Source organism: Berghia stephanieae, chromosome 15 (genome assembly GCF_034508935.2).
Source record: "Berghia stephanieae isolate SIO BIC M18660-M18661 chromosome 15, UCSD_Bste_1.3, whole genome shotgun sequence".
NCBI classification, from domain to species: domain Eukaryota; kingdom Metazoa; phylum Mollusca; class Gastropoda; order Nudibranchia; family Aeolidiidae; genus Berghia; species Berghia stephanieae.
In genome coordinates, this window is record NC_088374.1 from 19,589,497 (window position 1) to 19,601,870 (window position 12,374).

General features: G+C 35.3%; 1 protein-coding gene and 1 pseudogene across 3 annotated transcripts in view; one reads left to right on the forward strand and one right to left on the reverse strand.

Moving 5' to 3' along the window:
* The window catches only part of LOC144960611 (uncharacterized), an 87,187-nt gene that overhangs the window by 48,603 nt on the left and 26,210 nt on the right, over window positions 1–12,374 (reverse strand). The window contains exon 1 of one of the 2 annotated variants that reach the window (XM_078893834.1): window positions 555–786. The exons of the other annotated variant lie outside the window; for it this stretch is intronic. The gene's annotated coding sequence lies outside the window, so the exon portion shown is untranslated. Of the gene's footprint in view, window positions 1–554; window positions 787–12,374 lie in introns of those variants that run through there. 2 annotated transcript variants of the gene reach the window in all.
* On the forward strand, window positions 896–11,765 carry LOC144960404 (high mobility group protein 20A-like; annotated as a pseudogene). Its single transcript, XR_013642849.1, has 7 exons — window positions 896–1,150; window positions 2,408–2,511; window positions 2,837–2,892; window positions 4,745–4,794; window positions 6,001–6,212; window positions 8,125–8,240; window positions 11,699–11,765. The product of XR_013642849.1 is annotated as a high mobility group protein 20A-like (transcript).

Below are 12,374 nucleotides of genomic sequence, written 5' to 3' on the forward strand. Positions count from 1 at the left end.
AAAAATTGACTCGCTTAGCCCTTTGTTATTTTTTTTTTTTTTTATAGCCCTTTTATGTTATTCCACTAAATTCATCAATTCTATTATAATTATAACGTTCATGTTTTACACATAGCTATGTGTGAAGGTACGTTATATCCGGCTGGGGATGTTGTGAGTAATTTGGCTACACGCACAGAAGCAATAAAACAATAAAAATTATGTTTCATGAACATAAAAGATGACAATTTAAACTCTAAATGAATGACGCTAATTATACCGTTTATTATAGCAAATAAATAAAATCAATAAGAATCACATTATATTCCCTTTATAAAACTCAAACCCATCTGATTTCTGATGATCGGCAACGGCTACGTATGTGTTTTAATCGATTAGAAACAATGCATTCTATACGAGGCACTCTCGTAAATTCAATGGAATAATAATCGTGGTCTGGCACTACACATCACTACACACACACACACCGTCGAGTCTGGAACTGACTGGCACCGCCGAATGATGATAACGGTATATTTTCTACGAAAATTGAAAAAAAAACCCCAGAACTTTACCTTCCGTACAATCCAATCCAAAACGTCAGAGTAAAAATAACTTCCCAAGTTTATCTCCGCTAATATAGATAAATTCCTTTGTGTATATATTTATAGCCTTATTGCTAAGAATCGTAGAGAGCACAAACGTTTTTACTGGTTACCACAGACAAATGAACTGAACGAGGCAATCGACATTCTATCCCTCGCCAAGTTCGTTCGTCTGGCAGTTCGGTAAATTTCGGCCTCGTCTGCCTCATTTGCATAATTCCGAGCAACGGAGCACTCACTTTATTCAATATCATGGTACTTCCGGGAAAATTGGTTTAAATATTTTTGTGACAAAAGGAACCTGCTTTAAAACAAATATTATCAGTTTTCTTCGTGCAAGTTGGCTTTTATGACACATAGGTCAGGATTAACTTAACATAACTCTCAGTGTTCATAATTTCAGACCCAGGGATAAATCTAGGTCAAAGGTCAATATCAATTTGTCTGTAAACCTAAATTATTCCGCATTCTCCCCTTTGCTTCGCCATCTTGTTGGAATTGTACCTTCCCCTCTAAGGATAATTGAGAATCAAAACACTGCGTCACATGTCAAGTTCATTGAGCCGGTAAGTCTTATTAGAAAAGTTCACAATTGAATGTTATTGTTACTGCATTGAAAATTATAAGTTGGTTTGACTTCTTGCTTTTCTCATCGACTTTGCAATAACCAAGTTTAGTTTCCGTGCTTTGTTTGGGGGAAAAAGGGGCAGACTCGTCAGTCATAAGATTGACCTCAAGAAGGAAAAGTCAAAGGTCAACGTCAGCAGACGATGCAAACAGCGCTGTAAAACCATCACAAATTCAAGATCGCATTCTTAATTCTTGGAGATAAAACAAACTCGCTAATTAAGTTTAAACAAATGACCAAAATATTGCCAATTGGATACTTTATAACCACAATCAATCAGACCAAACTCAAACATTTTTTCAGCTCACTCTAGAATTTAATTTTAATTTAATTTTATTTTAGATTGGTTGACCTGACATTTCTTATTGACTTCTTGATATCCAGCGTTTGCCATTTATTCTGTCCCTTAGTTGTCCAACACTGTGAATACCATTGTAAGGACAACTAAGGCGTAAACAAAATTTCTCAAACTTATGGTTTCTATGAGTGAATGAAAATCACATCAACTCATGCACACAAGCTACAACACTCAAATGACACCAATCAATGGACTGGAATTAGGCAACACATGTATTCACTTATTTTTTTTTTTTTTAATCTCCCTTCCGCCATGACATCATTAGACATCGTCGCCTAGGATAAATTTCTTCAAACTTCAAACAAGGTGTCCCGATGTCAACAGGAATCACACATGTTGTCCAGTGAGCAATTTGGGGTGTTAATAATCTTGCTCAAGGAAAAATAAAATGAAAGTTCCGAAGCGGGCTCAAACCCGGGACCTTCCAGTCACAGTGCAATGCCTTAACCACTCTGCCACTTCACCCCCCCCCCCCCGCCCCATTCATTTAATAGATTATTTTATTACATTTTGGTTAGTACACATTTTTGTCTTCTTGAATTTTGATATATATATATCTATATTTTTTTTTCAAGAATTATATTTGCTCATTATTCATCTTTACAGACCTGAAAATTGAAAGAAAGAAAGAATGAATGACGCTCATTGTGAAACAAGAAAAAATACTCTTTGAGTAAAGTTTAATTCAGACACTTCCTTCCACTATGTGGCATGCCCAGTTTTGAGAGACGTGAATTAAATACGTTCACAAATGCACAAGAGCAGACTGTAAAAGCTTACATAAATATGGACTTATATCATATCATATATTATTATTTTCTCTTGCTGATTCAACAGGAATCAACAGACATGGATTTGAATTCTCTTGGAGGTCTATCTCACTTTGAACCGTTTGATGACGATGTCTCCAAAGAAAGCAACGTTCTCACTGTCGATGCTGGGTGAGTTACATTTATTTATTATTTTTTTTGGAAAAAAAATAAATGGTGGAAGTGTGCTGATTAGCACAATGTCCACTAAATGTGCCAAAGCAATGTACAAGGGATCTCTTCTTCTTCTTCTTCTTCTTCTTTTTCTTTCTCCTCTTCTTCACTATTGTTATTATCATTATTGTTATTATTATTATATTATCATCATCATTATTATTATATATTATTATTATTTTTATATATTATTATTATTATTATTATTTATTATGGCTGTTATGATATTTATTTTTATATCATTGCTACTAATTTTTTAAATTTATTCTATTTCAATTTCAAGATTTCCTACAGAGACTCCATTTTTATCTAGTGTAGGCAATCCAGACTTATCACAAGGTAACTTGTTTCATTTTACCAACATCATCATTTCTTTCTTTTTTGATTTTTTCACCCGTTGTCATCATCATCATCACCATCATCATCATCATCATCATCATCATCACCATCATCATCATCATCATCATCATCACCATCATCATCATCATCATCATCATCATCATCATCATCACCATCATCATCATCATCATCATCATCATCACCATCTCATCATCATCAATCACCATCATCATCATCATCATCATCATCATCATCATCATCATCATCATCATCATCATCATCATCACACCATTTTCATCCTCATCATCTTAATTTATTCACCATGTCATAGCTTTGTCCACCTAAAACACATTATATTTTTAGCTTTGAAAAAGAGAATTCTTAATTTCAGCTGTTCAGCTTTTTGTTTTCTTTTGTTTGTTTGTTTGTTTGTTTGTTTGTTTGTTTACTTATTTTTTTCCCCCTTTTTTTTTTTTTTTTTTAGAATTTACGTTGAATCAAAATTATGAATAGACTGAACACAGTTCTATAGTTCTTTGGCTCAAGGGCCTTATGTCTTTGAAACTAATAAATAGAGGTGCCTAAATGAGTCAATAAAATGGAGATAAAGATAAAGGGAATAAATCTGACTCATAAATGAACAACACAAAACAAACGACGTTCGGCCTTTGGCCTTTTCAAGTAAACACAAAATACATAGATATTTAAATTAGATTGTCATAATAACACAGGTGAAAATTTGTAAATGTGTGTGTGTTTGTGTATGTGTGTGTGTGTGTGTTTGTGTTTGTGTGTGTGTGTTTGTGTATGTGTGTGTGTGTTTGTGTATGTGTGTGTGTGTCTTTGATGGAATTCTTTTTGACATCAAGCCATTTCCATTTATGACAGACGGTATTTAAGTTTGATAAAATCTTTATAAGTCTGTAGCTATTGGTTGGTGGTAAACATTACACATAACTTGTTATACTTCTGACAGATCATTGATGAATATACATACCATCAATATACTTAGTTTGACATCACCTTAACGCTTAAAGTCTCAGGATCCCACTAAGAGGAACACACTCAAATGTTTACAGAATACATAACTAACAATATATAACAAAGAGATGATTTACAAGGAAAAAAATATCATCTCCCTGCTATACATTTGACTGTTTCCCTCCAGTCAATGACTTAAGTCAGGGATGGGACAACACTTAGTGCACTGTAATCACATTCCAATTCAAAGACAGAAAGCAACTTGGAAAGCAGATATAAGGGGATAGAAGATACAGCGTGACCTCCTGCCCTCCATGAATGGGAGGTCAAAGGACCCCGCCCAGAAATTTTTATTGTTCCTAGATTCCTACAACCATATAATAGAAAACTGGATTAAATTTGGATTGAATGACTAATTTAATCAAGAAAAAAAACCAGAATTTCAGAAGAAAAATCAGTTGCAGTAGAATCCCCTGAGGAGACGCTTTTTTAAGACAACTTTCGTTTGATAAATCTATTATTAATTAGTTTATCTTTATTTGGAATGTTCTGTTGCTCAAAAGTATGTAAAAAATATTAGGTTATCCAGTATCCATAATTCCTCGAAGAATAAAAGAAAGGAATAATTGGAATGCGATAAATGTATTCCTAGCATTTAAAACTGTTGAAAATGTCTTTATAACGCCATGAATTTTGCATTATATATGGTAATGAGGATAAGTTGATTATAATTCTGATTTAAAGAAATTTTGCAAAGAAAATGTAGATTTTAAGTTTAAGATTTTTTTTGTTTTTGTTTTTTTGTTTGTTTTTGTTTGTATGCTAGCTGCAAGTCTTAGAATGATTTAAATGTTTTCTTCTCATTCTTTAGGCTTGTCAATAGATTCTGCCCCAGGTCTGAATGAACCATTGACTGTCGAGGTAAGAATTGTTCTGGTTTACTCGATGGCGCTGGTATGGGGTCGTAAAAGTCAAGCAATAATAAGCATGGTCAGTGAGCATGGGAAAAGTTGGTCCCAATGTGAGTCCTTGGGTAAGGACTTTACATACTTTACCCCACTCGACTCAGGTGTGAATGAGAGTAACTGTCTATAGGTATAATTAAAAAAAATGAATTATGCTTTGAGCACATTTAGTGGATATTACGCTATATAAAGCTCAATTATTTATTTATTTATTTTTTTAAGGGTTAAGTAGCAGGATGACAGGCAGTATTCTTAGGATTACGGAATAATGGTTATTGACGACCAGCGCATATTTATACTGGAAAATAAGATACCATCACTCTGATAACCAGAAAATGGAAGATGAATTACATACTGTGTGTATCCAGTCCCCAGGAAGAGTGTTTTACATTTCCAATCAAATAGTAACCAGTTGTTTGACATCACACTTTTCTTCTCTATTGCGTCTGGAATCAGACCTGCAAAATCTGTTCACATTGTTTGAAAAAAAACAACAACAAGCTTTTATATGGCGTAATATCCACTAATTGTGCTCAAGCGCTTTACAAAGGGTCCCTGACCAATAGCACACACGTAACAAGTATAACGAGACATGAATGCCTGTTAGGCGATATTACATTTTTTTTCGGACAGAGACACCGCTGTTAATGGCCAGATCCTCATTTTACAACCGAGTACGGTGAGAGAATGTGAGTAAAGAGCCTTTTTCCAAGGACTCAACAAAACGCAGAGCGAGGCTCGAACCCAGGACATTCCGATCCGAAAGCGAGTGTCATACCCAGGGTTACCAATTTGGCAGAATTTCTGCCAAATGTCGTTTTTTTTTTGGCAGAATTTGAAGTCGTCTGGCAGAAGAAAAAAACGGTTTGGCAGTTTGGCAGATTTTATTTTCCACGTTTTCCATGGCAATTTTATGTATTAGTGATTTTTTTAAAACTTGGGAAATGAAAAAAAAAAAATTATGGACATCGGCCTTGCGGAATTTTTTGTTTAACAAAACTGATGAGTTTTCAAAGGTGGTACTATAAATAGTACGGTTTGGCAGATTTTGTTGGTATTTGGCAGATTTTATTAATCCAGTTGGCAGAATGCCTGAAAATAATCTGGCAACCCTGGTCATACCACATAGCCGCATTGTTTACAATGCATTTAATATCCACAGACGGTGAAAAGAAAAGGAGGATGGACTAAAGGGAAGAAAAGGAAGAAAGGAATGAAAGATCTTAACGCTCCCAAACAACCTCTTTCTGGATACCTGCGATTTCTCACGGAGAGGCGGGATCATGTCAGGTCCAAAATGCCAATTTGTCGTTTGCGGAAATTTCTAAAATGTTGGGTGCAGAATGGAGTAATCTCCCTCCACAGGAAAAACGGGTAAGTTTTGCTTTCATTTCAACATTGATCATCATCATTATGATCATCATCATCATCATCATCATCATCATCATCATCATCATCATCATCATCATCATCATCATTATGATCATAATCATCATCATCATCATCTTTATCATCACAATCACAATTATCATATCTTTATTTTTGAGTTTAAAAATTTTTATTTATTTTATTTTTTAAGGTCAGTACCCCTCTATAACCTGTTTTGTCGTATTTAAAAGATGGAGATAAATCTAAACTGGCAAAGTGACGACAAACATTGGGTGTCTCCCATGCCTGAGGTTAATAAAACAAAACAAAACAAAACAAAACAATTATCATATCTAAAGTTTTAGATTTTTTGTCATAATTGTAGGAAAAATATCTTTTTCCTTTAATATACCGTGGAATATCTTTATTCTCCTCAAAAAAAGTGGCAATTTGTCATTTGGTTACACATTTATAACAATACAATATTGACATAGACACACTCACACATATGCACACTAGTAACATAGTAGTATCGAAAAAACCAAAAAAAAAAACAAAAAAAACAACAAAAAAAACAAACCAGCATCAACACAACAACATCATCATCATCATCATCATCATCATCATCATCATCATGATATACAAAAGAAATTTGAATGAAAAAATGTCGGTTGTATCGTAATGTATGTGGCGATTTTCCTATAGTTGGTAAGGAGATGTTAAGGACTCTGTCAGATTTTTAATTCAGAAAAGAGAGTGGAGCAGGCACTTATGTTGGCAACAACAAGAGATGAAGTGAGTAAAAATTGCCAGAAGACAATAGAGAATAAAAATTTTTCACGTCGGTGGAGGGTTTGAACCCGGGACCTTATTGATATGACAGCTCCGCCTGGCTGGTGAGATAGCTCATACGGTAGAGTCACGCTCTCACCAGCCAGGCGGAGTTGTACCAATAAGGTCGCGGGTTCAAACCCCACCACCGCCGCGAAAATTTTTTTATTCTCTATTATCTTCTGGCAATTTTCTACTCAATCATCTCTTGTCGACTACTCTTGATGTCTAAGTGTGTCGCATTGATAGTAGATAAAGACAACCTTGCTTTAACTCACTCAAACCTAACACCGACTATATCCGTAGTTTACTTGGGTTACTTTTACCCATGCCTATTTATAGGGAATGAGATTAGCGACGCGAGGACGAGAGACCATGTGCACAAACCAACATGACGTTCTCTCTCTAATAAAAACTTTTCCACCGGTGACGTCACAGACTATGGGTGACGTCCAATCAAGGGACGCTACTCTTTTGTTAATCTCATTCCCTATTACCTTTTTCTGAGACAATTATAGACGTAGTATCAAAGCTAATAATATTTTTGGTTTTTGACATGTTAATGATAGCTGAATATAACTATCTATGTTCATATATGCTCATTTTTAATACATTTTTTCCAATTTCGAAAAGAAGCAACATCTCTAGGATTGAGTGAGTTAAAGTCGACTAATCATTCTGGTCTGGCAGTGTTCGTTTTATCAGAATTACACTATTTAAAAAATTAAAACAATTGAGCTTTTGTACAGCGCAATATCCACTAAACGTGCTCAAAGCGCTTTACAAGGGGTCCCTGGTCAACAGCAACAGTTAACATGTAGACGGGACATACGCCTGTTAGGCGATATTACATTTTTCGGACAAAGACAACACTGTTAACGGCCAGGTTACTCATTTTACACCTGAGTACGGTGAGAGAATGTGAGTAAAGAGCCTTTTCCAAGTACTGAACTATGCGACGAGCGCGAGGCTCGAACCTAGGACCTTCCGATCCCAAAGCGAGTGTCATACCACTAGATCACAGAGCCGCCTATATTTAAAGTAATAATAGGCCTACTTAACTATTCAACTATCTTTAAAATGACAGCGTTACCTGGACGATGCTGAAAAGGAGAAGGAGAAATATCAGAAAGAATTAGAGGCTTATCAGAAGACAGACGCATACAAAAGTTTCAGGAAGCAGTTTGAAAAGAAATCTAAAAGGTATTTTGTATGTATGAGTTGCATTGTACATTAGTACGGCTCCTATAAGGTGCTATGCTACATCAGCATAAAGTGTCACGGTCACAGAGAATCCAGATATTGGGACCAAGCCGTCTGTTCCTGGTTAGAGTCACAACTTCGTCAATGGGCATAGAATCCAGCCCATGTAGTAGAGTGCCTGCTGGTCTAGTTGTTGAGCTCTTCAAGTAGGTAATAAAAAGTTTGACGCAGGTATTTTGATTATATCCCAGATCTACCACTCATTGTACAGATTTAATCGGTGTGTAGTTAGATGATTATGCAAAAGTTCAATTAGGTAAAAATGATTTTTTACGAATTTTGGAGTAAAAATTGATGAAAACAGTGCTGTTATAATTCAAATTAGATTTATGATCAAATTGAGTCTCTCTGAAGCAATCCAAAGCATTTTAAGTTGCTAATTCGTATGAATCAGAGTGGAAATCTTGTGTTTTAGATCAATATTGATCTTTCTTCTGAAATTCTGATTTTTTTTCTTGAAAATTAGTCATTCAAAGCCAAATTTTATCCAGTTTTACTATTATATGGTCGTAGGAACAATTAGACATTTCTGGGCGGGGTCCTTTGACCTCCCATGGAGGACAGGAGGTCACGCTTTGTCCTCTATCCCTTGTATCTGTTTTCCAAGGTGCTTTCTGTCCTTTGTCTTAGAATGGGATTACAGTGTACTTAGTTTTGTCCCAGCCCTGACTGGAGTCCTTGACTGGGAGGGATATTTTTTTTCTTGTACATCATACTCTCTGTTATGTATTGTTAGTTATTTATTCTGTAAACAGTTGAGTGTGTTCCTCTTAGTGGGATGCTGTGCTAGTGTCTAGATGAGACTTTAAGGTGATGTCAAACTAAGTACATTGATGGAATCTACATCTGTTCCTTATTTGAACCAATTCCTCTTTGTCTTATTTTTCTGGCTGCTAGAATATTTTAACTAATCCATTTTCTTCTTTCTAATGGTGCTGATATGACCTAATATGTCGCAAGCGCCATAAAACCCTTAAAACAAAAAACAATTAAAAACTTGTCTTTGTCAGTTTTGAATAAATAAGTCTTTTGCTGTTTTTAACAAAGAGCAGGTTGCCATTGGAAGTGGAAGGGTAGGAGGCGGTTGAGGCATGGCAGTTTAATAAGATATTTCATATGGAGAGAATTCTATTTCAGGCAACAAAAATAATAGTAAACATGCAGGTAGTGGGTATAGATGGGGTTTGGTATGAGATTTACAATCGTATCATTTAAGAGCAATAGGTTCTAAAAAACCTTTAAATGCTCTGTGATACTTTTATGCATAGATACAATTTATCAATTATATAAACAGTATTCAATGTCAATTAATTGATAATATAGAGAACTAAATATCTACTACATAAATAAGTGTCATATTCAATATTCGTATATCATTTACTCTATTAAATTCATTTGGCATGTCCGACTTGTACATTTCGAGAGTTTCAAATAATTATTATACAAAAATCAATAATGTCCAATGTCATTTTACATTATTTGTCAGAATCATGCATCTCTATCCTTAAAATTTAAGCTCCAAGATTTCTGCTTTATGCATTGAGTTCTTCTGTGCAGCTATGTGGTCTAGTGATATGACACTCGCTTTCGGATCAGAAGGTCCTGGGTTCGAGCCTCGGGCTCGGCGCATAGTTGAGTCCTTGGGGAAAAAGGCTCTTTACTCACATTCTCTCACCGTACTCAGGTGTAAATGAGTACCTGGCCGTTAACAGCGTTGTCTTTGTCCGAAAAATTGTAATATTGGCCTAAAAGGCATCATGTTCCCGCCCTACATTTAAATGTTACTGTTGACTAGGACCCCTTGTAAAGCGCTTTGATCACATTTAGTGGATATTGCGCTATATAAAGCTCAATTTAATTTAAATTGTAAAAGTTTAATTGCCAATCAATAATGGTTACCAATGTCATTTTCAGATGATGCAAATGGGGCAGATTACATTGAAGGACAGGTAAGTTATACTTGATTTTTTTTCTTTTTAGTGAGAATGTGTCATAATTTCACCCAATTATTTATTTACAATAGATTGTGATTACAAGATGTGCTTGCATGTGCGATGATGTGGTCTAGTGTACGACACTCGCTTTCGGATCGGAAGATCCTGAGTTCGAGCCTCACACAGCACATAGTTGGAAAAGGCTCTTTGCTCACATTCTCACATACTCAGGTGTAAATGAGTACCTGGCTGTTAAAAGCGTTGTCTCTATCCAAAAAATTTGTAATATTATCGACTAACAGGCGCCATGTCATGTTTTACATGTGACGTGTTGCTGTTAGCCATGACCCCTTGTAAAAGCGCTTTAGCATGTTTAGTGGATATTGCACGTATGAAAGCTCCATTTTTCTTTTTATCTCTGTTCTTTTGATGACTGCTTATTAAGTAAAAGTTATGCTCACTGGAGTTCTAAGTTTGAAATCTTTATTTAATGTTCGCTATATGTAATGAAAATAACTTTTTAACATATGTGTGTGTGTGTGTGTGAGAGAGAGAGAGAGAGAGAGAGAGAGAGAGAGAGAGAGTTAGAGAGCGAGAGAGACTGGGAGTGAGATAGAGTTAGTGAGTGGGAGAGAGAGAGAGAGAGAGAGAGAGAGAGAGAGAGAGAGAGAGAGAGAGAGAGAGAGAGAGAGAGAGAGAGAGAGAGAGAGAGAGAGAGAGAGAGAGATATTTGAATGGATTGAAGTTATTGTTTATTCGCCTAGAGCTTTATTGTATAGAGGAGTGGGCGCAATTAAATAAATTTCATTATTATTATTATCATTATTATTATTATTATTATTATTATTATTATTATTATTATTATTATTATTATTATTTGATTTTATTATTATGTATTATTATTATTATGATTATTATTATATCTGTGACCAGGTTGATGGACCACTTGAGACAATGAAAATGGAACATTTGACATCCCGATATTCACAGAAGAGTTCCTAGAACATAACAAAGGTATTGCTTGTTTTCTCATTTCCTTCAGACTGTTATGAGAGGTGGTAGCTAATTTTCTTTTAATCACCAGACTCACACAAACAAATGAACTGATTTTTTCTTTTTTTCCCCAATCTCCCTAACCAACAAAAGGACAGTATCTGGGCTGACCCAGATCCAGCCAGTTTTGCCGCAATCGACACAGTTAGTTTTTCATTCATAACTCTTTAATTCTATTACATAGTGCAAGTCTTCTAACATTAAATATAGCTAATGATGAATTGTGTTTTTCTGTTAGTCGGCGATTTGCCTCTGTCCACTCAGCAGTGATCAGGCAGGCAGGTCTATTAAATTCTTGTAAACGTATATTGTAATAGACCTAATCCATATCCAAATGGTAGCAAGCAATTGTTATTGTTTGTCTAATACCTTAGAAATTGTAATTTTTAACTTCTTCGTCGATGTTTACAGCTCGGATGCTGAACTACGGCAACTCCGTAAGCAGACGACAGATTTAGAGGGCAGAACGCCATCTTGAGTAAACATACAGAAAATATGAAACAAGCTGTGGACAGTGAGGATTGTGTTTGTATTTGAGACTGTGATGAAAGAGCCATTTTTATACCATTCAATATGAAAAAGATAGAAGATATTAAGTTCTTTCTGACAGTGGTAAAATAATTAGAAATTACGAGGATAACCCAAAGCTTTGGACTATAAAAATGTCACACAAATATTAATGTACGAGGGCTCTTTCAGAAATAACCAAAAAATGCCCATTGCTCAGCAATCAGTGGAGATTTTTTAATTCTGTAAACGACATGTTATTCCTTATTTCCTTACGGATATTCCAGAAATTATGAAGTGCATCATTTTGCACAATGAATTTCTAGACGAATTTAAAGATGGCGGCCCACCTTGAAACTTGGTCAAAAGAGGAAATCAGAGCTGTCATACGTTTTTTGAACGCCAAAAGTCTGAATCCTACTGAAATTCATAAAACTTCAGAGTGTATATGGTGAGCATGTTATAAGCCGTACACAAGTCTATCACTGGTGTAATTTGTTTGAAGCCGGCCATTCCGACTTGACAACAGGAAGGAGAGGGCGTTCGATAACGCATGTCGAAGGCAATTGAAGCGATTGAG